Raw genomic sequence first — 16,547 nt, forward strand, 5'->3', positions numbered from 1 at the left:
ACTGAAACAGCCTTGGTCACCTTGGTAGATGATATGAGGAGGGCGTGGGATAGAGGCGAATGCACCTTCCTTGTCCTCCTGGATCTCTCAGCGGCTTTCGATACCATTGACCACATTATCCTCCTGGACCGCCTGAAGAGGTTAGGCATAGGGGGCACTGTATTGCAGTGGTTCCATTCCTTCCTCTCTGGTAGGTACCAAAGAGTGGCATTGGAGGATGAGGTCTCGGATCCTTGGCCTCTCACTTGTGGGGTGCCACAGGGTTCCATCCTCTCCCCGATGCTGTTCAACATCTATATAAAGCCGCTGGGGGCAATCATCAGGAGTTTTGGGCTGCAATGTCATCAGTATGCGGATGACACGCAGCTCTATCTCTCATTTAAATCTTCACCGAGGTTGGCTGTAGAAACCCTGTCCAAGTGTCTGGAGTCGGTGAGTGGCTGGATGGGAAGGAATAAGCTGAAGCTGAACCCTGACAAAACCGAGGTACTGTTTGTGGGAGACAATGGAAGGCTGGGGGATGTGGACCTGGTGCTCAATGGGGTACGATTGCCCCTGAAAGACCAGGTCCGCAGCCTGGGGGTCATTCTTGACTCCCAGCTGTCCATGGAGGCTCAAGTCTCGGCTGTGAGCCAGGCGGCGCTGTATCAACTCCATCTGATACGGTGGCTGCGCCCCTACCTTCCCAACCATCTGCTCCCACCGGTGGTACATGCCCTGGTCACCTCTCGCCTAGACTACTGTAATGCGCTCTACGTGGGGTTACCCTTGAAAATGGTCAGGAAGCTGCAACTGGTACAGAATGCGGCGGCTCATCTGATTAAAGGCAGCCGCCGGTAAGATCACATCACTCCAGTGCTGAAGGAGTTGCACTGGCTACCGGTTGTTTACCGGGCCCAATTCAAGGTGTTGGTTTTGACCTTTAAAACCCTACACGGTTTTAGCCCAGTCTATCTGAAGGAGCGCCTCCAGCATCGTCAGGGATGCCGCTCAACAAGATCAGCCTCAGAAGACCTTCTCTCGATCCCACCGGTTAAAACAGCTAGACTGGTGAGGACTAGAGAGAGGGCTTTTTCAATAGTGGCCCCCACCCTGTGGAACTCTCTCCCAAATGATCTCCGCCATGCCCCTTCTATGATGAGCTTCCGCCGGGCCTTGAAGACCTGGCTCTTCAGGCAGGCTTTTGGGGTGGGTTAGGTTTTTACTGTTATGGTTTTAAATTTTAACGTTTTAATGTATTGTTTTTTTTATCTTGTACGTCGCCCAGAGTGGCTGGACAACCAGCCAGATGGGCGACTAATAAATTTAATAAATAAAATAATAAAAATAAAATAAACTCCCGCTGTGGTGTTTTGCACAGTGATGAGCTGAAAGTGCTTCCTCATCTCAGTCCCATTAGGTGAGGAAGCACTTTGTATCCTTCTGGGGGTAGGTGGGTTGGCCAAATTCTTAACAATTGCTACATCACCATGTAACATCCTTCCAGGAACTTTGTTACGGGGGAGGAGACATTGCTGTCCCCAGTATGAAGCCCATATGATCAGGACTCCTATATGTTGTGAGATGATTTGCAATTGTGATGGTTCAGTTCATACCTGCCTATGCCTTTCCATGTGCTGCTTGCATGCAGGACAAATTCAGGTAGAATGAGGAGCAGGACCATGCTGCTGGCCTTGCCTCTGATGTTGTGTTCCCCTTGCCATCAACTCATTGAACATGGATGTCTGCAATGGGGCTATTCATGAGTGGCTGGTCATGAATAGAAAGTTTATGTGATCAGGCTCACAACTGTGTGAAGCATCTATACAGTAGACACTGTTCCCATGTAGATGGCCATTAGCAGATGTCCATGCTCAATGCATGGAAAGCGAGGGTGGGAGAGGAGCCAAAGAAGAACATAGCACCAGAAGCAGGGTCAATAGCTCCTAGTTGTACCTATGATTGTCTTACAAATGAGTAATGCAGGAAGAAGGCTAATGTCACAACTTGATCTGCAGTTATTAGGAAATGAGAAAGTACAGGCAATCCCAGCATTATCTCATTTAAATATAGTCTTAAATATCCCTCTTAATTCTTCACTGAAAAGGAGAGTAAAAACCAAATAAACCTGCCAATCTTGAGGTGGAAAGATAAGACCAACTCCTTTGCCCCTGATCCTCTGAGTCACACCTGAAACCTCACTTGAGGGCACAAAGAGAGATCCAGAAGTGTCCTGCTGAACCCCTGCTATCCTTTTGAGGGGGAGATTAACCCTCTCCAGTCCTAGCCAGCACCCTTGGGATCCCAAGAAGCACACATCTTCAGCAGTAGGAACATTGTGTCCTCCTCACTTCCCTATGTGCATGAACACATATAATCTCACCCAGAGAACTCTTGCTCTAGGCTCTATGAATATGGCAAGTGGAGAGAGATTTAACTGCCCCTGTGCATGCAATGTCTGTCCTTGACATAAAATGAAATGATCGTGTTTTGGACCTCCCCGATCACCAATGGGCTTCTTCGTGCTTTGATTAATCAGTAGAATGATTCCTGTGGTTAAAAGTATGTTCTGCTTTTTAAAAAACAACACTATTAATTTCAGTATGGTTTATTATTAATATTTTATTTATTTATTTAAAATATTTCTATCCCGCCCTACTACCCTATAATAGGGAACTCAGGGTGGCTTACAATGAAATTGAACACATACATAATAAAATTGTACACAATAGTGAAGCCAATAATTTGTTTCTTGCAAACACATTTCTTGAGCGACTGAAAAGAAACTGTACATATGGACATCACCAAATGGTCAATATAGAAATCAAACTGATTATATAATTGGTAGCAGAAGATGGAGAAGTTCCATACTTTCTGTGAAAACAAGACCAGGAGCAGATTGCGGTACAGATCATGAACTGGTCATATCAAAAATCAGAGTAAACCTAAACAAGAACAACAAATCAATCATAATGCCAAAATACAATTGAAATAACATCCCAGAAGAATATAAAGATGAAATAAGGAACAGATTTAAGGCTTTAAACTTAGTTGACAGAGAACCAGAAAAACTCTGGACTGGTCAGAGACATTATCAGGGAAGAATGCAAAAAGGCAATACCTCTAGTTAAAAAGAGAGAAAGACCTCAATGGAGGACTGAATAAATTCTTAAAATGGTTACAGAGAGAAGGAAAGCAAAAGCAAAAGGAGCTAGAAACATGGTTAGAAGCGTAAATGCAACAATACAGCGACTAGTACATAGGGACAAAGAGAAATATTACAATAGTTATTGTACAGAAATAGAAGAGGACACCAAAAAGGGAAGAACAAGAGCCCTATTCCAAAAGACTAGAGAAATGAAAGGGAAATTTAAACCAAGAGTAGGGGTGTTGAATAATCAACAGGGGAACACACTGACTGACTGAGATGAAATAAAAGGAAGATGGAAGCAATACACTGAAGAACTCTATAAAAAAGATGCCAGGATGGCAGATTCATTCATAGAGGAACTGCATGATGAAGAACCAGAAATTTTAGAATGTGAGGTGAAAGCTGCTCTTAAAATACTTGGAAGAAACAAATCACCAGGAACAGATGGCATACCAATAGAGTTGCTACAAGCTACTGAGACTGAATCTGTCCAAATTTTGACAAAAATCTGTCAACAAATATGGAAACCTAAACAGTGGCCCACAGACTGGAAGCGTTCCATATACATCCCAATTCCAAAGAAAGCGGATCCCAGGGAATGCAGTAATTATTGCACTATTGCCTTAATATCCCATGCAAGTAAAATACTGCTCAAGATTCTACAACAAAGGCTTTTACCATATACAGAGTGAGAAATGCCAGATATCCAAGCTGGATTTAGAAAGGCAGAGTTTTCACTGTCTAAACTACTGATGAGGGGATCCCAGGGAATGCAGTAATTGTCGAACCATTGCCTTAATATTCCATGCAAGTAAAGTAATGCTCAAGATTCTACCACAAAGGCTCTTACCGTACATGGAGTGTGAAATGCCAGATGTCCAAGCTGGATTTAGAAAGGGAAGAGGCACCAGAGATCATATCGCAAACATACATTGAATAATGGGATGGACCAAGGAATTTTAGAAGGAAATCACCCTGTGTTTTATAGACTGCAGCAAAGCCTTTGATTGTGTAGATCATGAAAAACTATGGAATGCTTTAAAAGAAATTGGGGTGCCACAGCATCTGATTGTCCTTATGTGCAACCTATACTGTGGACAAGAGGCTACTGTAAGGAGAGAATATGGAGAAACCGATTGGTTCCCAATCGGAAAGGGTGTGAGATGGATGTATTTTATCACCCTATTTGTTTAATCTATATGCAGAACATATCATACAGAAAAGTGAGATTAGACCAAGATGGAGGTGTGAAAGTTGGAGGGAGAAATATCAATAATTTGAGATATGCAGATAATACCATACTCTTAGCAGAAACCAGTAATGAATTGAAAAGAATGCTGATGAAAGCTAAAGAGGAAAGTACAAAAGCAGGGCTACAGCTGAATGTCAAAAAGACTAAAGTAATGACAACAGAAGAGTTATGTAACTTTAAAGTTGACAATGAGGACATTGAACTTGTCAAGGATTATCAATACCTTGGCACATTCATTAACCAAAATGGAGACAATAGTCAAGAAATCAGAAGAAGGCTAGGACAGGGGAGGGCCGCTATGAGAGAACTAGAAAAGGTCCTCAAATGCAATGATGTGTCACTGAACACCAAAGTCAGGATCATTCAGACCATGGTATTCCTGATCACTATGAATGGATGTGAAAGTTGGACAGCGAAAAAAGTGGATAAGAGAAAAATCAACTAATTTGAAATGTGGTGTTGGAGGAGAGCTTTGCGCATACCATGGACTGCGAGAAAGACTCCCTCTGTCTGATGTCTAGCATAGGTCAAATATTTATTTATATTTATTTGTCACTTCAAATATGTTTCAAAGCCACTTACAATTATAAAAGCATGCCTGACACAAAATTTAAAATACATCCAATAAATAAAATAAAATAAAATAAAAGAATATTAATTGTCTAAAAGGGACCATCATACAATAACATAAAATGGTACAAATCCTATCTCACCCTACTGAAAGATGAACACCAATTCAGGCTCATACTAGATTAAGCATTAAGACTCAAATGCTTGTGTGAACAGGAACATCCTTGTCTGGCACCTAAAAGTTGATAATGATCGTGCCAGGTGTATCTCACTGGGGGAGAGCATTCCACAGTCTGAGAGCCACCACTGAAAAAGCCCATTCTGTTGTTGCCACCCTCTGCACCTTGTTCAGAAGGGGCACACAGAGAAGGACCTCAGATGATGAATTCAGGGTCTCGATATTTATTTATTAAAATAGGCAGAATAAAACGTTTCAGGGCAATATTCAACTTTGTAATTATAAATATGTATGGTTTCTTTGTAACTATAAATTTATATAATTTATTTTAAATTATTTATTTATTAAGAATGTTTTGTTACTATCCAGTGGAGCTGTAGAATTTCATCCACTAACTATGTTGTCTCAATCAAGTTTCAGCACTGCCAGTTCTCAGTGCTTATCATAATTATTATTATGATAGAGCTGTGCACTATTCAGTTCCGCAATAATCATGTCTAATCATTGAGACAAAGTGTTTGACGTTCAGGCCTTGTAATCCAGCCACCCACCCATATGAACAGGCACATCTTTTAAAACAGCATGGTAGTAATTTCAGTTCCCTTTACTGTTCACTTTACTGTTGTGGTCATTTCCTAAGAGCTTGCTTTTCATACAAGATCATTCATTAGAAGTAGTGCCTGAGTAATTAGAGGTGTGCAATGAAGTAGGCATCTCCGTGCTAATACAGCCATGTAGGAAGGTGCTGTCCAATTAAAAATCTATTCATCACTCATAGACCATATTTGTAGCATAGTGGGCTACCAAAACCCATATCTGAAAAATTGATAAAACTGTCTGCGACTTGTAATTGCTTAAAGATGGAGCCTCACTTTAAGGAAATGATTTGAGCAGGGGTGTCACTATTGGGGTGCGGAGGGTGCTGACCGCACCCAGGTGACACCCTAAGGGGGGTGACACCCAGAGCCACCCCGCCCCGCGCCGTTGGCTGGCAAAGGAGCTGAGAAGCGCTCCAGGTCGGCACAGCCAACTCCTCCTCGGAGGTGGGCGGGCGAGACTGACAGCAGGCGCCCGCTCGCTGGCAGTGAAGCCGGGACGGGCCTTCTACCACCAGCCTGGAGCACATGGTGAGCGCGTGAGTGCACACAGCGACCCCGTCCATGCACCTGGGAGGGCGTGCGCCGGAGGTCCGCACCCCCCCACACTCCCGCTAGTGACGCCGCTGGATTTGAGTGTTCTCAGAGGATGCCCGGTTCCATGCTAAGACAGTGAAAGATCCAGAATTCTCCCAAAGTTTGAAATTATTGGCATTCCTACCTATATTCTGTTTCATGCGACGTGAGGGAAATGGTTTGATTTGTCATATCGCATATCCTAACATGTTGTTTGAAGGCAATGACAGTTAATGAGTCTTACCTCTTGTATTAATTAGCTCTTAAGACTGCAACAGGAATCACCCTTCTAGGGTAATCCATCTTGTTACTTTCACAGAAAACTTTGCCAGATAATATGTACAGAGTAGGCTCCTATACTTTTAAGAGTTGCATGGAAGAGAATTCTCTCACCAGTTTGCAGCAATGTGATGGGGAAACGGTGTCCCTAGCAAAATGCCCCCCTCTAACCAATTCTTAAAGGTACAGGAGCTGTCTCAGGGTCTGTACTGGTAATTTCAGAATTCAAGTGAAGCATGGAGTTTGGACGTTGAACTTAATTCACTGTTCTACTATGTCTGCTGTAATAAATAAATAAGACAGAGAAGTAAGTTTCTTTGAAGTAGTTTATCAGTGGAACCCTAAATGTGGTCATCAGGCCAATGTTGATGGAAGAATTTGCAGTAGTCCGCTTCCAACACTGCAGCTGTGCGGGTGCAATGGACTTTCATGCAGGCAAAGGAGCTTCCTCTCCTGTCCCCTCCTGTTGAGGAGACTGCAGGTATGTAGGAGGGAGGAGCACACAGAAGTCCTGTTGCACCAATGTAACCCTGCTGGTGCAACATTGGATACAACCCAATATGCTTCATTCAAATCACTCTCAACATGATTAGCTGTACATTTTAACAACACGAAAGCAAAATCTATCACCATGTATTAAAACTGCGATCCTAGACGTGTTTACCTGGTTGGAAGTAAATCTCTTTTTATTCAGTGGGGCTTACTTGACTGAAAGTTTGCAAAAGACTGCAGCCTAAGAGAATTAAATATTCTACTACTAATGGCAGCAAATGGTAGATAACAATGAATGAAAGTATACTCTCGCTTTTTGTTAGGAAAAACAAACAAACAGGGACACAAATTGCATGTATTTCGGTTAATCTCAAGGCAAGTTTCAAGGTTGAGTTTAAATGCTTTTAAATTGTCACATAATTATTATAGCATAGAACATTGGACAATGGATTTTGTATTGATTCCTCCCGCACTCCCGGTGTCTGCTATATTGACAGTGGGATGCAATGTGAAGTGTGACACAATGTGAAGTGTGACACAACAGCAGTCCTCTGCCTAGAGGGCACCTGTTATTTTTACTTTTAAGCCACAAATACAATGCTAACAGTATTGTGGTTGACTTCATTTGGAGAAGGGAACTGGATAAATCCAGAACATCTTGAGTGTGGGAAAGACATGAGACAGAGCTTTTCAATAAAGGACATTTCTGAAGACTGCTGCAATCTACTTTAAATGCAATGGATGTTAATGATAAGGCATTGGGAATATTTACTGTGATTCAGTGAGTAAGATAATATTTTGTACTTCACATTTTAAGACCATGAATATTTAAATTTATAAGTATGCATATTTTCAAGGGCATTGTTCCAAGATGCCCACTCTTCTGAGCACTGACTGATTAAAAAAAATAGTCAAGTTATTTGTTAGACTTTGAGAATAATTTTATCTAATAATTGTATTAATCTAGGTCTTGCTTCAACACTATCTCTTTCTACTTGATTAACTTTGATGGCATCACAGCAACACTTTGTCAAAGGAAGCCTTTTTTCCTGATATAATGTTATGCTGATCACTTTCCTGATCAACTTGTGTGGTCTGATTAACTGGGAAGCTATTTTCTGCCATATTTCAGAAAAGTCTGCAATTGTAGTATGGTTGTGCTCGTTATGTTTTCACTTTAAAATTTCACTGTGTTCCCATTTTCTTGAATGTTCTTAATTCAATAATTCATACAATATTCTGTATATGTAGAATATTTCAAGTAGTACTGTATGGAAATTATTTTACAGAGAGCCTGTGTAAGGGTGCCGTGTTGTACTTGGTATGGCCAGGGTGAGTGAGTAAACTTGATAATCATTACTGGGCAGTTGGAAGATTCTTGAGCATGTATCAAATTATGATAATTTCTGTGCCATCTGCAGTGTTCAAATGGCACAAATTAATATTTTGGATCATGAAATTACAAGATTTAGCACCATCACTAATCCCTCACTTTAGGAATAGAACTAGAGATATAGTAGAGGACTATTCAAAAATATTTAGCACTACCCTTTGAAGTCAGTGGTACAGGTCTGTCTGATTATCATAAATATCAGAAGCATGTAAATGAATGTATAATGATATTTCACCTGACTTATACTATGCAAACTCATTTCTCCTAAGTGCCTTGTGTTAGAGAAAGCCCCATGCTTCACATGATTGACTTCATTAATTATCCTGTGGTTGACCATATGACAGGAAGAAGGTGAACTTAAATACAAAGTTTTATTACTCAGATTTATGTAAGCCCCCACAAAAAGGAACAAAGAAACAAAAGAACATTATCAAATTTAAAATAGCTGACACTCTGTAATTAATTAAAGTTTATTTTTCTGACAATAGAAACAAAATTTCACTACTAGAAAACCTCACATTATAGTAACTAATTTGCGTATGTCTCTAACTTGGAGCAATAGAATTTTAGCTCTTGGAGCCCTAGAAAGAGATTCAAAACATACCCTACAGGACTGAAGTAGTGGCAGCAGCAATAAGTTTTTGTTATCAAAAAAATAAAGCGGTGAACAACCACATCAAATAATTCATATAGAAGTTTTTTAACAAAACTTTGAATCTAAAGTGTGAAATCAGCTGAAAGCCAATCCCAATGCAAGGTTTTTCTTCATTTTATAGTTAAATCAGGATGAAAAATTCATATGATTATGCAAAACAATTAGTAACCTGCTCATATTTTAAACCCATGTGATCTTTTCATCCCACTCTACCTCTAGTTCACGTTCTAGTTCAACATAAGCAGACTTGTTATGTGAGCCCATTTCTTTATTTAGCTTTCCTCTGAACATATGGTGAGTAGTGGCAACACCTGCAATCAGCCCAAATAATAGAAAGAAGACATATGCTGTCCTGATCTTATTTTAGCAGGGAGGAAGCAACATTATTAAGACAGTTGATATAGTTCAGATGGTCACTTTAAATATGTCTGATTTCCTTTGCAATTTTAGTGAAGTTTCCTACAGGAAATAATTTTCTTTTGTTTCTATTTCTATGAAGTACAGTAACACTTTGTAAAATTTAGCTAAAAAAGCTCCAAAAACAATTGTGGAATAATGAAACTGACTATTCTGCAGAATAGTCTCCAGTGGACATCAGGAGTGTCTCAGTTTGCACAAGATAAAACAGTGGGAGGTGAAATATATTCTAGGAAAATTTTAGGTGTGCTCCATGTTTTTAATTGACCATGCCCACCTTGCCTTAAATGAAGTGGTTTAAGCATAGCAGGCTGAAAACATGCATCCTCTTTTTTCCAACAGCAAGATTCATTGCTGAAGTAGAAACATATTGGAATCAGTCTGATTCTAGATCAAACTGCCATTTCAGATTCAACTGTTAATGCACCCAAAATAGAAATAGAACATAACCTCCAATTTGAAACACAAAAGGCTATCTTCACCATATATGACACTGACCAATCAAAAGGCTTTGAAATTAATAAAAATAAAGTTGACACAGATTTCTAGGATGAATAATGAGGGAAATAAAGTTTTCTAGATTAGATTCTCTGTAGAAACATTAGTAACACAGGAAAGAAGCAAAGTAAGAAGAACACTAACAAACATACAAAAATATAATTCTCCATCTTTGGAGATGGCAGGTGTTGCCACCACTCACCATATGCTCAGAGGCACATGTTACCAAATTCTTCCAAGCTACATAGGAAGTGGATTGGACTGTGAAAGACAAACCCAAATTGTGTTTGCATTTTGACAAATTTGTAGGGCAGTCCAATATCTCGGAGAGGAAGTCCGGTCTCCTGCTCCCCTGGTGCATTCACTATAGCTGTCCAATTTCCCTGCTTTTTAAAGTTTGATAGAAATATCTGTTGGCTATAGTTACATTCTTAAACTGCAAGGGTTTTTTTACCTGTTAGTGAATATTGGTTCATAAGACAAAATCCAGAATACATAGTAATGCAATAACATTATCAGCCAAAACAAAATCACAAGATTTGAGGCACTGTGGTTGTCATAAGAAAGGGATTTTTTAAATTGATTTAAATGTTTATCCCACCCTTCCTCCCAGAACTATTGCTCTGATATGGACTTTGGAATATATGCCATTGAAACTATGCGTCAGATATTTGGAACCTGTGACCCTCCAGATGCTGTTGGACTCCTATTCCCATGAGCCCCAGCCAGTGTGGCAAATCGTCAGGGAAGATGGGAATTGTATTTCAACAACATCTGAAGGGCCACAGGTTCCCCATCTATGCTCTACATATATATAATGGAAAATACTGGTGTATCACCCAACATGCGTTCACCACTTGTGTATGCTGTGTAATGTGTGTAGAGCTTTCTCCTGTGTGCTGTTGTCTGTGGTGTATTCCTCTCCATGTACTCAACCAAGGCTGCTTTCACACTGCACTTTATTCCATTATTCCAACAATTTTTACCTTGTAATTTGCACATTATATTTGACCTTTCACACGATGTAAAGGCTAGTTCCAGAAATTTGGTAGAATATAGTGGAAATTTAGCACTTTTTTTTTGATAAATAGCACCAGAAATAATCTCTTTGCAAGCCTGGGGATCCAGAAGATTGCAGGAGCTTTGCATAGCTGCACCTGCTCACGTGACAGACATCCCAGCATGCAATGCATTCCTGCCCTTTAGGCTTGCAGCATTTTTTATTTTTTTGCCTGATGAAAACTATACCGGTATTCTGATGTAGGCACAGGTAGTAGCATTCCCTTCCTCCTTTACCCAAACATATCTCTGTGTCCAGACATTAACTGAAGCAGTGAATTATGGGGGAATTACATTTGCATGTCCATGACGGGTGAGGAAGAAAACAAGGCACTGTTTGTTGCAGCAGTGTGAATGACTGTTGTGCAAAAGTCTGGTATATCAGCCAAAAAAGCCATGGTTCCCTAACGCAACAGGTGCTGCAATATGAGAGGAATTTTAGAAACCGGGACAGACGTGCTACCATTTTAATCTGTTAAACTAACGCAATAAGGCCCATGTCTGAATGTAGCCCAAGAAGACAGAGCCTCATTCTCAGATCACTGGCTTTCTTTGCCATTCTGCTCAGTTCTGTGCAAGTCACTAGGATCAATAGGGCTTTTTTCCAGGCAAATATAGCCTTAACACAGCAACAACAAATATTTCAGTCTTTATTATAGTTTGTATTGTTATTTTATGGCCAGGCAACTATAAATGTGATGCAGGGAGGATTATTTAATGCAGCTCTTGGCAGACTTAACGAGTTCTCAAACAAACAAAATCCTCACCTGCCAACTGGGTATGACAAAGAGTGACCTCAGTTCCATAATCAGAGCACGTAAGCCCCATCAAGAGCCGTGAATGCAGAAATATTACTGGCTGGTTGGTCAGAACTGGATTGGCAACCTTATTTCCACAGGAGCTTATAGGAAGGATGCTGTGAAAGTTTCAGCTCACTGCAGTTATTTAAATAGTTCACTGAACACCATATTTGAATACTTGTAAGAGATTTGAATATCTATTTCTTAGGTGGAAGAAATCCTGATGGTTATTAGGTTTGTCACAAGGCTTTTGCTATTTTTTTTCTTTGCCAGAGGCCACTTTATTGATAATCTAATCCAAAATTCAATTTAGTTCAGTTTATTTATGCTCATTCCTTAGAGCTGTTTACATTTTTATCTCTTAATTTGTTACATGCTGAGTGTTTTCAGACTGTCACTATTTTTGGGTGGGATTCAATTACATTCCAGCACATTCAGGTTGCACAATCAAAGTTGTTTTGCATCTGTTACATAATAAAAATCCCAAAATAAATGGACTTTTTCTGATAAGAAAAGGGATGGAAAATACACCACAGAGTGTGAGATATGTACTTGATACAACATTGTATAACCTCTGCATAAACAAATCAGAATGAATGTTCAATAAATAGCCGATGAAATCTAAACTCCCAACAAACTTTGTGCAAATCAATCAGGATGAATGCTCAACAAACATGTTGGTTTATTATTTATTAAATTGTATCCCACCCTTCTTTGCAAAAGGAGTCCAGGATGGCATGTTGTCTTGAAGTGGCCAGTACACAAGCAGTCTACTGGGACATCTACTATACAGTCACAAAATCTGCAAACTGGTCAAAGTGTGACAGAACAGCTTAGTATTTTTTTTTCATCTAAAAGGTGTATGTAAGAAAATAGCAGGTATAAAATCTCAATTTGCCAAGAAATCTGAATGGAAATATGGTGGGATTGACATGAAATTGACATTAATTGGCAGCAATGCATAAAAACAATATTTATTCTTATAACATAGCATAATTTGTAATTTACATTCTTATTTATATTTAATTCCATTAAAAGTCCTTCAAACTGAATTGTTAATTTTATCTGATTCATTGAATCCCTGTGATGGAATAAAAACACAAACAGGAAGACTATCGTGATTTCCAGTTACTTGGAATCATTGGGCTTTACTGAATTGTGTCTCTCCACTCATGGAAGCCTCTTTTCTCCAGTGGAGGTTGCTGTGTACAGAAGAGGTGAGGAAGGTAATTTTTGTTGGTTCTCCCTTCCTTCTGCAGCCCTCTGGGTGCAATCCCAAAATCATCTCCATAGGATTGGGGGACTATTTGGAACAGAATGGAAGCCTCTGCTGGAACAGAAGGACACAATTGGATGTAACCCATTGCTTGCAATAGTCTGAAATCAACAGAGTAGAGAAAGGATTCAATTTTCTGGGGACAATTATTGCCACAATTTTAAAGGTAGTTATCCTGGTTTTAGGAGCTAAGCAATATTAGAGCTGTGCAGGAACTATTTATATCTCAAATCAAATGGCTAGAAATCTATAAGAAAAGGAGCAGCAAACTCATCTTTGAATAAAAATGCAAGATGTACATTAAATAGACCTTGTTTTCCTACTGTTACCTCCGTATCTGCTAAATGGTTGGGGGGGAGGAATTGGTTACTTGCAGAGAGTGCTGAGGAAATAGGAAACAAAAATGAGTGTCTCATGGACCTGGGGGATGCAAAGATGAAAAACAGATCTGACATTCACCTCCCCCCACCCCCCAGTATGGAATGAGCACATGTAGTGGAAGTTAGGAATCACTGATGCCTAAATGCCAAGTGCTTCAGTTTAATAGCACACTGATAAAATCACACACATATGCACACACCAAATCCATGAATATTTTTTCTGGATCTCTATTTTATTGCAAATTTCTATTTATTCAATGTCATCGAACTTAAATTGGTAAGACTACTTTTAGGTTTCCTTCGGGATCTATAACATGGCCAAATTTGCACAATCAAACACTTCATATGACTGTGTTGAAATAATCCAACCAGTTTTGCAGTAGCAGTTATACTCTGGTTTATTCCTCTAAATGCTTAACACTTCTCTATCATTGTCTTTGCTCAAAAGCTTTCACTTCAGCTGGTATACATCTAGTGTCTTTGCCAATCATTGTGTAAATCATGTCTTTGGTCTAGAGTACTGGTTCATACACAGACCTCACAGAGGCAACCTCTGAAATTACGTGTATGCCAACAGATATGGTAGCTATCACAGAAGAGAAGTAGATGACAGACTCACAGGTGGAAGAATACTCACTGTTGAACCCTGATTCTGACTTCCTTTTTTTTATCATTAATTTTTATTCAAATTTTCAAAGACGAAAAAACAAAACAAAACAAAAACAATTAAACAATAAAATAAAATGTCGACTTCCGATTTGTCGCAGATCAGTTATAGGTCTAGAATATATAACAATCCTATCTCTAAAATTATATTATAAGATCACTTTCCTCCAGTAATTATCTTAATTAATCATCAAATCTCATAAACATTATTTTATTCTTTCCACAAAAAGTCAAAGAGAGGTTTCAATTTCTTGAAAGATATATCTTTCAATTTTTCTCCAAATAAACATGTCGCTTAATCCATCTAATTCAAATCTGTTAGGCCCAATAATTTCAATAGCCATTCTTCCATTATCTATATTAACTCCATCTTCCATCTTCAATAATCCTGTTAAGTCCAATAATTTCAGTAGCCATTCTTCTGTTATCAATATCCCATAATAATCTTGTTGTCATAGCCATAGTCCAAGTAAACATATCAATTAATCCATCTCGTCAAATCTGTTAAGTCCAATAATTTCCATAACCATTCTTCCATTATCAATATTAATTCCATCTTCCATCTTCAATAGTCCTGTTAAATCCAGTGGTTTCAGTATCCATTCATCCATTATCAGTATCCCATGATGATCTTGCTGTCATAGCCATAGTCATATAACAAGAGTCTGATGGGAATTTCCCCCATCACAAATACGTCTTTGCCATCAATTCTGAATATGTTGTTGAAATATTGTTGTAAAGTCACATCTCTGTTCTGGGTGCATCTCTGCTCTGTCACATATTTGTAGTTAATTCCATAAATTTTTTCCATGTCAGGCCCCATCACATCATTCCAGTCAAGATTCTGATTCTGACTTCCAAGTATGCATTCTTGTGAGCGAGCAACTGGAGCCTTTGGGGAATCCACACTTCAGCTGCCCAGGACTCCATCCTCTTCTCATAGTTCTATGCCTGAGGTGCTGGATCTACTTAAAGCTACAGATAACTGTAGGAGCACAAGGCTCCAGGTCAGAAAGCAGTCATTTTAGCCCTGTCTGCTCATGTTGGACTGGGCTTGGAGAATTTGTCAAAGCCTGCTGTCAGATATAAGGCTTTGCTTGCCCTCTAGGTTTTTGGAACAAATCTGCTATAGCATTGTAGAAAGGATTTTTTGTTTTTGGTATGGTCCTGGTTTTTGATGCAGGAACTGGGTGGGGTGGGGTGGCAAGTGCAGGCCTTAACATCCATTCCTTCTTGTATTCCTTCATGTTTGTTCATAGCCATTCTTTCAGAAATCTGCTGCTGCTTTGGTGATATATCCTTTTAAAAAAAACTTGAAAGGCCATCACATATTGAACATGACAGTGTGAAATCAGAGCTTGGAAAAGTTACTTTTTTGAACTACAACTCCCATTAGCCCCAGCCAGCATGGTGCTGGCTGGGGCTGATGGGAGTTGTAGTTCAAAAAAGTAACTTTTCCAAGCTCTGCATGTGATGGCATCACATAGTCAATCAGATTTGACATTACTGAGGGAAAATGAAGCCTTCCTATTGTGGAGGTGGGGGATAGAGCTGTAGCACTGTTCCTCTTTTGTTTTCAAATATTCATTTGCACATATCACATGTTTAGTAATTTGGTGTAACCAGCTTAAACAGTGATAGCATATGGTGTTCCTTGTTTCTGCTTCACAGCATAGAAACACAAACCTTTCTATTCCAGAAACTCGTCTAGTTTTAATTCTTACCTAAAAAGGGTAGAAAGATAATGTTATTTTTTCCAATTGATTTAAGAGCATTTTTATGAGCATTTCTTTGCATCCTGGAAGTACTTTATTGCTTTCATTTTAAACAAGCTACAAATAAATGTAAACAGTATCTTCTGTAGGGACAATTCTGTTATCACTGAAAATCTATTGGAATTTTGCAGTTACAGGATAGAATCCTGTACCCTGCCCAAGTACAGAAGGATGCTGAGTGGCCTCTTCTAAGAAGCCTATGTAGCTTCTCCTTGCCTCACCAGAATTGCTCCAGTCCACTGTTTACTTAATGCATCACTGACAGTCATTCCAAGTGCATTGCATCTCAGCAACTCCATCCTTCTAAATCAGTGGCTCTCCAGATGCTGTTGGACTCCAATTCCCACCAACCCTAGCCACCATGGCCAATGATCAGGAATGATGAGAGTTGTAGTCCAAAAACAGCTGGAGGGCCATATCCCTGCTCTAAATGGATGTCCCTCCTAAACCTGAGATTAGAGCATCCAACCACCAGACTTTCCCCAGGACCTTAGTATGTGGCTACTCCCAACCAAGGCAGCAGCCAAACTGGGTGGTGGGATGCATGAAGGTGTG

This window comes from Rhineura floridana, chromosome 5 (genome assembly GCF_030035675.1).
Source record: "Rhineura floridana isolate rRhiFlo1 chromosome 5, rRhiFlo1.hap2, whole genome shotgun sequence".
NCBI classification, from domain to species: Eukaryota; Metazoa; Chordata; class Lepidosauria; order Squamata; family Rhineuridae; genus Rhineura; species Rhineura floridana.